Consider the following 12322-nt stretch of genomic DNA (forward strand, 5'->3'; position numbering starts at 1 on the left):
CAGCACAAATAACTCAGTCTAGTAAGAAATTAAGATTAAAACCGGCTACTAAAATACTCTGTAACCAGTTCTATAATAAGTTTTATAGAAAGTACTACAGACACTAAAATGAAGGAAAAACTGGCTTTAAAGAATGAGTAGCTGCTGAACAGAGAGACAAGCAGAGAGAAAGCATTCTTAGTGGGAGAAAGAGGTAAAAAGTTAGGGAGGTACAAAAGGGCACACAATATTCTGAGAATTTCAAGTATTTTTTTGGGAAAGCAGCAAATAAGAAGACAAAGGCATGAGAAAGATAACGGAGATGACTTATATGCTAAAAAGCTGAACCTGTATCCTGACTAAAGAAGTGAAGACAGGAAAGTGAAGTGATCATGAAAAAGATCTTGACAGCCATATGAAAGATGGGAGGAAGAACATGACTGAAGGCAATGGACTAAATCACACAAGACAAAGCTAGCTTGACCTAATGGTATATGGAGTTATGGTGACCCAACTCACCACCAATGACCATTAGGTCTGTTACCCACTAAGTCGCAAATCCAGGTACATATTTAGACAATACTACAGACACTGATTTATTTTAGAAAACTGTTTATGTAATATAATCTCAATGAAAAAAAATGGCAGGAATTCGACACAGGAATATCAACGTGAAAATATTAATAATGAGTAGTAGGATTAGAGGTCATGTTTTTCTTGTCATATATTCCAAATGTTCTACATAATAAAATTAAAAATAAATTCTACAACAATTTTTTGAAGCTGTGATAGCTAAAACTTGCATTAACCCTAAAGAGCCTCACCCAGGATCACTTGACAATATAATTGGGCCCAAAGCCTTCTTCACCACCACAGCTCACTATGCCTAAAATATTTATTCCTACATCAGGACTTTACCCCATGTTCTTTCTGCTTCTGTAGCAGCCTCTGGCCCCGAATGCCCATCTAAATCTCAACTTCATCATACCACCAGTTATAATGATCTCATACATGCATTACCTGCTCCATACATTTTCATATCCAATCATATGTAATTTATTGAAAACCATCTTCAGTAGTTCTCCTGTTTGTTCTTACTATAGTTTTTATATAAGGACAGACTAGTGCAAGTCAGTCCTATTCCAAAGCAAATATTCATACATGACTCATTTATGGACATATGCACATATAATTATTCCAATGTCTTGATAAACAAACTTATGTATATAACCACTACTACAGAGTTTTCAAATCTATCTTCAGAAAAGTTGCCTACTGTTATGAGTTGAATTGTTTCCCCCCAAAATATGTTGTAGCCTTAACCTCCAACTCCTGTGAATGTGACATTATTTGGAGATAGGATCTTTGCAAATAATCAAGTTAAGACAAAATCATTAGGGTGGGCCCTAATCCAATGTGACTGGTATCCTTATAAAGAGGTACATTTGGACACAAAGACAGACATGCACACAGGAAGAACTCCATGTGAAGGCAGAGATCAAGGTGATAGATCTATAAGCCAAGGAATGTCAAAGATTGCCAGCAAACCACCAGCAGCTAGGAAAGAAGCATGGAACAGATTCTCCCTCATACCCCTTAGAAACAACCAACACCTTGATCTCAGACTTCTATCCTCCAGAATTGAGAGACAACAGATTTCTGTTGAGTCAGCCACCCAGTTTGTGGTATTTTGTTATAGCCTCCATAGCAAAATAACACAACTACTAAGGGAAACCATGATTTATTTCGCTGAAAGTCACTAAAAACAAAAACATTTGTAAGATTACAAATCAAAAAAACATCTTGCTATTCATTTCTCACTCTGGTAGCAAATGTGCTATTTAATAGCTAAGCCAATCTAGTGCCAAAATCTTCTAAGAATAAACATGATTCATCCTTCATCCTATATAGTATCATTTACACAGACAGCATCACATAATCAAACATTAGAGAATGTAATCATTCTATAGATATTAGGATAAGAAAGTAAAATGAAGTTATATAAATTTTTCTTGGTAATGGGTAGAGTTGCTTTGTGAATTTTCATGCTGTGAAAATGTGATCTGACCCATAATACAACCAAAACATAGTATAATGAGTTACTTGATGAGCAATAATCTTGGTACAGACTAGGAATGGGCTCCGAAGTAACACATACTTCAATTCAAATCCTTGCTCTGTTACTCACTAGTTACAGGCATATCTTGAAGATACTGCAAGTTTAATTCCAGATCACAGCAATAAGGCAAATATTGCACAAAGCAAGTCACACAAATTTTGTTTCCCAGTGCACATAAAAGTTATGTCTACACTATAATGCAGTCTATCAAATATGTAATTACATTATGTCTAAAAAACTATGTACACACCTTAATTTAAAAACACTGCTTAAAAAAATGTGAACGATCATCTGAGACTTCAGTGAGATGTAATCTTTTTGCTGGTGGAGGGTCTTGCCTTGAAGTTGATGACTGCTGACTGATCAAGGTGGTGATTGCTGAAGTTCGGGTAGCTGTGGCAATTTCTTAAAACAAGACAACAATAAAGTTTGCCCTACTGATTGACTCTTCCTTTAATGAAAGATTTCTCTGTGGCATGCAATGCTGTTTGATAGCATTTTACCCACAGTACAGCTTCTTTCAAAACTGGAGTCAATCCCTTCAAACCCTGCTGTTGCTTTATCAACTAAGTTTATATAATGTTCCAAATCTGTTATTACTTCAACAGTGTTCACAGCATCTTTACCAGGAGTACATTCCATCTCAAGAAACCAGTGGTTTTTTTTTTTTGTTTTTTTTTTGGTTTGTTTTTTTTTTTTTTTTTTTTTTTTTGCTCATCCATAAGAAACAACTCATCCGTTCAAGTTTAATCATGTAATTACAGCAATTCGGTCACATCTTCAGGCCCCACGTCTAATTATAGTTCTCGCTATTTCTACCACATCTGCAGTTACTTCCTCCTCCAAAGTCCTGAACCCCTCAAAGTCATCCATGAGTGTTGGAATCAACTTCTTCCAATATCTTGTCCATGTTGATATTCTGAGATCCTCCCATGGATCACAAATGTTCTTAATGGCAGCTAGAAGGATGAATCTTTTCTAGAAGACTTCCAATTGATTTTGCCCAGATGCATCAGAGGAATCACTACGTATGGCAGCTATAGCCTTATAAAATGTATTTCTTTTTTTTTTTTTTTTTTTTTTTCTGAGATGGAGTCTTGCTCTGTCGCCCAGTTTGGAGTACAGTGGCACGATCTCGGCTCACTGCAACTTCCACCCCCCGGGTTCAAGCAATTCTCCTGCCTCAGCCTCCCTAGTAACTGGGATTACAGGCATGTGCCACCACGCCCAGCTAATGTTTTGTATTTTTAGTACAGACAGGGTTTCACAATGTGGGCCAGGCTGGTCTCGAACTCCTGACCTCAGGTGATCCAACTGCCTTGGTCTCCCAAAGTGCTGGGATTACAGGCATGAGCCACCACTCCTAGACTCAAAATGTATTTCTTAATTAATAAAACTTGAAAGTTGAAATTACTCCTTGATCTATGGGCTATAGAATACATGTTGTATTAGCAGACATGAAAACAATATGAATCTCCTTGTATATCTCCATCAGAGCTCTTGGGTGGCCAGGTGCATTGTCAAGGAGCTGTAATAGTTTGAAAGGAATCTTTTTTTTCTAAGCAGCAAGTCTAAAACAGTGGGTTTAAAATATTCAATAAACCATGTGATAAACACATGTGCTGTCGTCCTGACTTTGTTGCTCTGTTTAAAAAGCAAAGGCATGGAAGATTCAGCATAATTCTTAAAGGCCCTAGGATTTTTGGAATGGCAAATGAGCATTGGCTTCAACTTAAAGTCACCAGCTGGTTTAGCCTCTAACAAGAGTCAGTCTATCCTTTGAGGCTTTGAAATCAGGCATTGGACTTCTCTGCTCTAGCTATGAAAGTCCTAGATACCATCTTCTTCCAATAGAAGGCCATTTCATCTACACTGAACATATGTTGTTTGGTGTAGCCACTTTTGTCAATCATCTTAGCTAGATCTTCTGGGTAACTTGCTATAGCTTCTACAGCAACACTTGCTGCTTCACTTTATACTTTTATGTTCTGGAGACTGCTTCTTTCCTTAGGCCTCATGAACCAACTTCTGCTAGCTTCAGTCATTTTCTCTGTAACTTCCTCAGCCTTCACAGAATTGAAGAGAGTTAGGGCTTTGTTCTAGATTAGGCTTTCACCTAATACTGTGGCTGATTTGATCTTCTATCCAGACCACTCACACTTTCTCTACAATAAGACTGTTTTACTTTTTTATTGTTTGTGTTTTCCTTGGAATAACACTTTTAATTTCCTTCAAAAACTTCTTTTGCTTCCACAACTTGGATGTTTGACACAAGAGGCCTAGCTTTTCGCCTATCTTCACTTTTGACATGCCTTCCTCACTAAGCTAAATCATTTCTAAAAGCTTTTGACTTAAAGTAAAGGAGGTATGACTCTTCCTTTCACTTGAACACTTGAAGCCCATTTTAGCATTATTAATTGGCACACTTTCAATCTTGCTGTGTCTCAGGGAATAGGGACGCCCAAGGAGAGAAAGAGGAATAGCTGATCAGTGGAGCAATCAGAATACACACATTTATCAATTAGCTTTGCTGTCTTCAATGGGCTCAATTTGTGGCACCTCAAAACAATTACATTAGTAACATCAAAGATCACAGATCACTCTAACATATACTCTAACAATGAAAAAGTTTGAAATAGTGTGAGATTTGCAAATTATGACACAGAGACACTAAGTGACACATACTGTTGAGAAAATGGCACCAAAACATATACTCTATACAGGGTTACCACAAACCTTCAATTTGTAAAAAACATAGTAACTGTGAAGCACAATAAAATGTAACACAATAAAACAAAATATGCCTATATTATGACTTGAGCAAATTATTTAACCATGTTTGAGCCCCAAACTCTTCATCAATAAAATGGTAGTTTTACATTTTATAAAAACTAAAGAAATTAGATGATATATGAAATGTGCTTAACATATATTATTATTAATAATAATAATAGGGCTTTACTATTTTTATTAAAAGGAATGTTTATAAATTAAGGATTTTTTTACACTTCTCTTGGGTAGGAAAAATAATTAAGCAAGCTCATGTAAGAATAAACATCTTGATCACGTATACTGTACACTAAATATTGCCTTTGGCTAGTTCCTGACTATAAAATGTAGGACTTTCCGAATTTTAAAACTATTTGTCAAAACTCAAAACACATTCAAAACCTAATCTTGGAACTAAAATACAAACAGGATCTCAGTGACTTTTGACTTCGCCGTTGACATCAGTTGGTATGCAGTTTTCAAAGATCCACAACACCACTCCTTTATTCCCTCAAATCTGTAAGCTTTAGCCAGTCCAGAAAACTTACCTTTACAATTTAGAGTCATATCAATTTAACTCAAATAGGATGGTATAATCTACTGAACCTTCTACCAGGAATTAGCGATGTGTTTGCTTATCTCTTTTAAATACAAATCTTGTAAAATATACATCTCAAAAATCAGCTAATTGAAGAAAATACACATTTTGAATTCACATACTTATTTTGAGAAATATTTAAATAATGCAAAACCTAACAAATCACCAAATTCAAAAGGACCTTGTTATACCATGCAAACAATCTACACAAGATACAAATTATATTCCCATATGAATTTCAATATCTGTAAACTGAAATTTGCTCCTATATCTACATATAAAGAAGTAGAAGAAATTGCACAATTAAGTCCAGAAAGACTCCAATTATTATGGAAAGAATAGTGGTATTTTTGTCAACCTCTTTGTCTAAAAGAGCTATCTGATGGCCAGGCGTGGTGGCTCACGCCTGTAATCCCAGCACTTTGGGACGATGAGGCAGGCGGATCACCTGAGATAGGGAGTTTGAGACCAGCCTGACCAACATAGAGAAACCTCGTCTCTACTAAAAATACAAAATTAGCCGGGCATGCTGGCTCATGCCTGTAATTCCAGCTATTAGGGAGGCTGAGGCAGGAGAACGGCTCGAACCTGGGAGGCGGAGGTTGCAGTGAGTTGAGATCGCGCCATTGCACTCCAGCCTGGGCAACAAGAACAAAACTCCATCTCAAAAAAAAAAGAGAGAGCTATCTGCACTGGTCAAACTTGTTGGAAAATATATCAACAAACCACTTCTCCTAGTTAGAGAGATAATTATTCTTAGCATCTTTTTAAAAACTTTAAGGAGCTATAAAAACATGTTCAATACTATAATAAGTTCAACAATATTAGCATCAGCATCAAAGCTAATGTACGGTCAAGACCAAACATAGGTTTGTTTTTTTCTTTTAATATTTATGAAAACAGGCCAGGTGCAGTGGCTCACGCCTGTAATCCCAGCACTTTGGGATGCCAAAGCGGGAGGTTCACTTGAGCCCAGGAGTTCCAAGACCAGTTCAGGCAATAAAGTCAGACCCCGTCTCTACAAAAAATTTAAAAATTAACTGGGCATGATGGCACATGCCTGTGGTCCCAGCTCCATATGAGACTGAGGCGGAAGGATCACTTGAGCCCAAGCGGTCAAGGCTGCAGTGAGCTGTGTTCACACCACTGCACTCCAGCCTAGGCAACAGAGACCCTGTCTCAAAAAAAAAAAAAAAAAAAAAATTTATAAATATATATGTGCATAGATACACATATATACAAATTTATAAATATATATGTGTATAAATATACACATATATATTTATGAAAACATGTTTTGCCTTTATTCTTAGTGTAGTTCCTAACTTTAAAACAGACTTTGTTAGTTGAGTTTTCGAAATATGAATGTGCTTTTTGCTCAATTAAACAACATAAAGGTCACTTTTCAGAAAACAATGTTATTTGCAAGAAGATAACTAAATTGACACATTTAATTTAAACAAAATATTTTGAAGTATTAAGAAAAACTCTAAGACTTTTTTTTAAGTACTGATTTAAAGTTAGCAAACATGGCTGGGTGTTATAGCTCACACCTGTAATCCTAGCACTTTGGGAGGCCAAAGTGGGAGAATCACTTCGGGCCAGGAGTATAAGGCAACATAATGAAACCCGTCTCTACAAAAAAAAAAAAAAAATGAAAATAAAATAAAATAATAAGATAAAGTTAGCAAATGCTATATTCTATTTATTCAAGATACATACTAAATAATACTATAATTTGGGCTGTCCCCAAATTACAATTCCTATCTCCCAAGCTTCCCAGGCTAGAGTGCAGTGGAGCAAACTCAGCTCACTGCAGCCTTGACCTCACCAGCTCAAGTGATCCTCCCACCTCAGCCTCCCAAATAGATGAGTTCACAGGCAGTGCCACCACGCTGGGCTAATTATTGTGTGGTTTTGTTTTGTTTTGTTTTGTTTTGTTTTTTTGTAGAGACAGGGTTTCAACATGTTGTCCAGGCTGGTCTCAAACTCCTGAGCTCAAGCATCCGTCCACCTCAGCCTCCCAAAGTGCTGGGATTACAGGCATGAGCCACCACACCTGGCCTCAATTCCAAGCATTTTTTCAAAAAGTGAACAGCAAGGAAAAATTAAATATATTTTATTTTTATCTTAAAGTCCCAATATAGTAATATTAATAAAAATCACATGAATTCATTATACTAAGAAAATATAATCTGTTAAATTATTGGCAAAAAACCATATCAATTATTATGGATAGTAATTGGGGCAGGGAGTATGCCTTTATCTACTCCACATGCCTTAAGCATGATAAAAACTCAATAAATATGTGTTGAATATCTATACTTTGAGAACAATAAGCACAATGGTCACATAATTCTCCTGAGAATCAAATATGGAAAAATCCTAAAGAACTGGGAATTCAAAACAGGATATGAACAAATTTTTACATTATGCAAATCTAACATTGGTAAGAGAAAATTCTACCCCTTGTATCCACAAATTGTAAGTCACAGCTACAAATTATGTATTGACTGTGTCAATGGAAAATATATAGCCAATGCTGGTTTTGAAATAATCTCAACTTGGTCTAAAGTGAAGTCATTAAGAACTGAGTAGAAACGGTGCATATATTTAAGCTCCTATAATCCTGTATTATTTCTGTGAACACCACACCACATCTCTATGGAGAGCTATAATAAATAAGAAAGTGAGGTAACATATATGAACTGCACGATGACTATATATTCTTGTGTTTCACTAGGGTCTCTGGTTTTAGCATTGCTGGTTTAGTGGTTAAGTCTCAATATTCTTACCACCATCATCCTGGTTCACATTGTGGTCACGGAGAAAACAGGCTTATTATGGGCTAGTTTCATTTATCCACACCTTTTCTCTTGACTTTCATCTACCTGTTGGAGAAACACAGGGAAATTTAATCAATGTAGAAAATTCCTTATATTACAGATATTTGCCAGAAATTTCTATTAGACAAAGAGTTGCCTTTTGAAATATTTTCACACACACCCCAAATAAGCTTTCCCAGACAAATGAAAAAAAAACACATTTAGTAAGTGTGAGCAAATAAAGCAATGCCTAAATAAAAGGTGTACTGAATACTGGTATCTCGATTACATTAGATCTTTCTTCCCCAACTTAATATACTAGGGAAATTTTCCTATTAGAAGCTGTTGAACATGTAAGATAATTTGACCTAAAATACAGACAAATAAATGTGTCACCTGGTTTGCTTTTTAAAACACAACTACCAGGCCGGGTGCGGTGGCTCACGCCTGTAATCCCAGCACTCAGGGAGGCCGATGTGGGCGGATCACGAAGTCAGGAGTTTTGAGACTAGCCTGGCCAACACGGTGAAACCCTGTCTCTACTAAAAAATACAAAAAATTAGCCGGCTGTACTGGCCAGGCGTAGTGGCGGGCGCCTGTAGTCCCAGCTACTCAGGAGGCTGAGGCAGGAGAAAGGCATGAACTCGGGAGGTGGAGCTTGCAGTGAGCGGAGATCACCCCACTGTACTCCAGCCTGGGCGACAGAGCAAGACTCCATCTCAAAAAAAAAAAAAAAAAAAAAAAAAAAAAAAAAAAAAAAAAAAAACTACCTTGAGAATATTTATAGCACAAACAAAGCTACTATTAGCAGCCTCATCCACCCTAAAGAGAATGGTTACTATTATAAGTTCCCAAGTATGCATCTGTAGAAGGAAGCAGTAGTTTATTAAACCAACTTTTTGATCTTGAAGCAACAGATTTGGGAAAAGATGGTTTTACAATAAAATATATAACTCCAACCTCCAGTTACATTGCTATTTTTTCATAGGACAGACATGGCACTGTGTGAATATTATGACTCAAGCTTAGTCATCTCAACTACGAGTGAATTAAATTTGTTAGAGTAAAAACCTGAAAGGGAAAGTACATGCATGTAATTCTAAGTTGCTATTTTTAGAATGGGGTTTTTCTCCAAAGAGATTTTTAAAATGTATTTCCACATTATTTGTGCTATTTTCACTTTAGTACTCTGGTATACTGGCTACTAAATAGAAACAAGAAACAAACCCATTTTCCAGTAGAAGGTCATTTATCATTTGAACATAGTATAAACTACATAAAAAAGGAAAAGTAATTTATTAAAGACCTGCTTGCTAAAACATTGAATTTTAGAGACATATACATGTAAAAAGACACTTGTGTTTATGCCCCTCTTATTTTCCTGGTATTATCAAAAAATTAACTGTAGAGTAAGAAGCCTAGTGAAAACCTCATTATATCTAAACTACTTTATTATATGTATTACATTGTATCTAAATGACTTTCCAGGAAAGTCCAGAAAACACAGAAGAGATTCACAGGCACTGCAGGACACACAGTATGCTAACCCTATAAGTAGCTTCCAGGCTGATAGGGCTTCAGTGGTTTTTCCCTACAGAAAAGATAGTCTGAGGAAAAAAAATCTCTGTTTCTCTACCCACTCCTTAAGAATAATCAGAAAAAAAATGACAGGCAATGCAGAGTGAGGAAAAGACTACCTGAATGCAAGTCAGGAAAACTGAGTTTTATTCCCCACCTGTGACTTATTATACAGTCTTAGGCAAGTTACTTAGCCTTTCTTGGCCTCTGTCTTTTGTTTCATTTTGTTTCATATGGAACACAAGCAGCACTGAAAGAAACATTTTAATTACACCGAGAAAGAGAGCAGAGACCATAGAGACCTATCCCCAACTTCACAGGTGAGGACACTGAAACAGAGAAACATGCCCAGCCATAGGTGATTAGATTAAAACAGTTCTAACAACAGTCACAGGTCCAACATTTTAAAAATTACTTATTTAAAAAGACAAGTTATTTACGTCAAATTTTTAGAACATGTAAAAAAAGTAAGTAGCAAAAAGGATAACTGCCAAATTTAGGGTAATTATCTCTTCAAGAAGCCATAAAAAAATAGATTCTGGAAGACTTCAATTGTACTGGTAATATTTTATTTCTTGAACTGGGTTTGGTGTACATGGATGCTTATTTTTCTTCATATAGCATTTTGTATGAAATACTTTCTAATCTTTTTTTATGTAACCACCAAAACATCTTTAATCAAAAGCTAAAATAAATGAAAACATTTCTCTGGAACTTTAAAGGTCAATGAAAATAGTTGTGTATGGTTTCAAATGTTCTGCTGAGTTTAAAAGGTAAATATCACTATGTCCCCCAATATAAGAGAAAAATGTGTAATGTACTAAAAATACATATACAACTATTTCTAATCTAACTTAGTAAAATATAAAAGTACTACACAAATAGCACAAAACACAAAATAAATTTTATTACTAATAGCATGATAAACCCATTTAAGTATATTGAGAGACATACTTAACAATTTGTACTTTAAACATACTCAAGAGTCACATCTAGCAGCCTAGTGTTTCATCGTCAGATTGGCTAGCTGTTTTTACTGAAACAAATAAGAACTGCAAAAATTTACCTAAAGTAAGCAAAGGCCTATCTAAATATCTACATAGAACCATGCCTCCAAAATATCTGAAATTTTCCAACAAGAAAGTACAGGTCATTCAGCAAAATATATTTACTGTATACTACCATAATAGCTATTTAATTGTTATCATTATGATGCAGATATATAATGGAAACAGATGTTCCTTTTTCCTTTCAGCAAAGCAAAGGAAAAGCATAAACTTGCTGATATTGCATAGACTACTACCATAGCACAATAGAGGAAAAAAAGACATTAGCACATGACAATATTAGTTTTTACTACACAACTAATTGCATAAAAAGTATAACTTGAGGTCATTGAATCAATATAATTTTCAGCACTACAGAAGAGAAACAAATAGATTTGTATAAGCAGCCTATTTCACATCTGCAGTTGGGAAAATACTTCTGACAGATTAAATATATGCAAAATGTTACCACTGCTTTTAGAACACAAGGAAAAGAGTGTTGTTCTGTTTTCTTTGCTCATGTAACATGAATTAGAATGCTGCCACTACAGAGGAATTTTTTTTAAGTACCAGTATAAATGCGTAGAACCTTTCTGGAAAACAATTGGGCAATCAATATCAAGAACCTTAAAAAATAGTCTATATTCTCAGTCTAAGTAATTTCTCTTTTAATAACATATTGTAAGGAAATAACCTTAGGGATGGCTAAAGATTTATTTAAAATGCTATTCATTATAACTTACTTTATACTAATGGAAAATTAAAAATCTGGGTTGTCTAATAGAGCAATAATTAAAGTAGATATGTTAAAACATTATAGAGTCAATATAAACAACTTTAATAATTTTAATCGTATTACATTACATGCTTAGAGGAATAAGGTTTAGAGAAGACACACAAAATGGCATTTCTAATTTTTGTAAATTCTGTCTTATGGGCATATACTACTACTTTTGTCAGAAAAAGTTATTTTTTCTTTAAACAGTTCTATTTCTGTGATCTGATATTCTCAGTCCAAAGTTTCTAAAATTCTTTGGGCAAAAGAGTCCTATAAATATTTACAGGTAAATTGACTTAAAGTTATGTTGACATGTTATGTTACTTGATCCTGAAATCTGGCACAGAAAAAGAAGTATTTGTCAATCACATAGACAACACCTTTTTTTTTTTTTTTTTCTGAGTTAAACAGAATCCTTACAAATTAGGCAAAATTTTTATGGAACAAACATTACAAATGCTTCCTTAAGATCTACTAATATGTAGTATGTTGCTAATTCAAGGAAACTTTCAATTAAAAATATTTCTAAAGCAAATGAAGTAGCCTATTAATTGCTGTTTCCGTATGCCAGTAAAAAAGTTTGCCATAGCTTTCCTAAGACTCTTAGTTTCCTGATTTTATTTTTACAAG

The 12322-nt window shown here is 35.0% G+C and overlaps 1 non-coding gene across 50 annotated transcripts in view; it reads right to left on the reverse strand.

Moving 5' to 3' along the window:
- LOC101865767 (E3 ubiquitin-protein ligase Itchy homolog) overlaps positions 1-12322 on the reverse strand; it is a 179835-nt gene that overhangs the window by 150843 nt on the left and 16670 nt on the right. For 35 of the 50 annotated variants that reach the window (XR_012413893.1, XR_012413889.1, XR_012413888.1 and 32 more), the window contains one exon: positions 8261-8356. This is a non-coding gene — a transcript (E3 ubiquitin-protein ligase Itchy homolog). Of the gene's footprint in view, positions 1-2348; positions 2504-8260; positions 8357-12322 lie in introns of all 50 variants that reach the window. The other 15 variants (XR_012413891.1, XR_012413886.1, XR_012413876.1 and 12 more) reach the window with 3 other exon arrangements.

This window comes from Macaca fascicularis, chromosome 6, assembly GCF_037993035.2.
Source record: "Macaca fascicularis isolate 582-1 chromosome 6, T2T-MFA8v1.1".
Taxonomy (NCBI): domain Eukaryota; kingdom Metazoa; phylum Chordata; class Mammalia; order Primates; family Cercopithecidae; genus Macaca; species Macaca fascicularis.